The following is a 1,114-nucleotide window of genomic DNA, read 5'->3' as shown; positions in this document are numbered from 1 at the left end:
AGCTTATGTGTCATTACTGATAACAAGTCATGACATCAAAATAAACTTTTCTAAATCTCAATAATAAAAAAAAATTGATCTGACATCCTGGCAGAAAGGTTACATTATATCTCTATTCTCTCTATAGAAGGATGTTTCAAAATAATTTTTATATTCAAAAGTAGAAAGACAATCAAAGCTTTTGCAGCCAAAATATGTAGGGGTCAAGGTATTATAGAGGTGGATTGGGCAATTTATTAATAAAAATATATTATCTTTTTGATTTTGTGATGTTTGCATTATCAGCTTTTTAACTTGGTAATTTGTTATGAATTATTTTCTCATTCTAAACATTTATATTTCTACCCAAGTTTGTATCCACACACACAACTTCTAAATTCATGTTTCTTTAGGTTTATGGATCCTGTTTGGTGGGCCCTTGGCTACATTTCCCCACTGTGATGGCTCAGAAGTTTAAATTTAAACAGTTAACTGAAATGTATATACAAAGTGTAACTACAGTTTAATTGACTTAGAAATATCACAGTGAAAAAGCAGTAAGTTCTATTTGTGATGGGTACACTAAGCAATTTAGCTTCTGGAATTTATCTTCAGCAAGATCATGTGTTCAACAAACTGAAATTCTGATAAGAATAAGTGATTCTAAATGAAATTGAGGTTAACTAAATACAGGTCAAAATCGAGTACCGGGATTTTTTGAGCAAAGAAAAATATGAATAGAACTCTGATCATATGGCTGAAAGGGAAAGGGCAGAATGATTTTTAACAAGTACTTAAAGTATTAGTGACCAAACAGGATGGTTTGGTCGCTACACATGGTAGAAACTAAAGAGATATGCCCTGGGAAATGTTTAACTCAATAGGATAGTAAAAGTATAAGTTATGAGTTTGGAATGAGTGGCCCAAAGACATCGCCAAGTAGAATCTTCGTGAGTTTTTAAAAAATTTAGTGTAATTAAGTTACTGAAGTTGTATGGCTTCTGTTTTCATTCTAGAAATTCTGCCAAACCTAGGATTTGAATGCGGGGAACATCCAACACATGTATACTTCATTTAACCTACTGTGAGTCATGCTTTAACTTTTCTCTAATTGGCAAGAAAATACATTACTTTT

General features: G+C 31.8%; 1 protein-coding gene across 1 annotated transcript in view; it reads right to left on the bottom strand.

The window, feature by feature from the left end:
* Positions 1-1,114, bottom strand: part of PAK7 (p21 protein (Cdc42/Rac)-activated kinase 7) — a 189,925-nt gene that overhangs the window by 188,380 nt on the left and 431 nt on the right. The gene's annotated exons all lie outside the window — the stretch shown is intronic.

This window comes from Propithecus coquereli, unplaced genomic scaffold (assembly GCF_000956105.1).
Source record: "Propithecus coquereli isolate 6110/MARCELLA unplaced genomic scaffold, Pcoq_1.0 Scaffold139, whole genome shotgun sequence".
In the NCBI taxonomy this organism is placed as follows: Eukaryota; Metazoa; Chordata; class Mammalia; order Primates; family Indriidae; genus Propithecus; species Propithecus coquereli.
The sequence above is the reverse complement of the archived record's forward strand: the minus strand, read 5'-3'. Positions and strand labels throughout refer to the sequence as shown.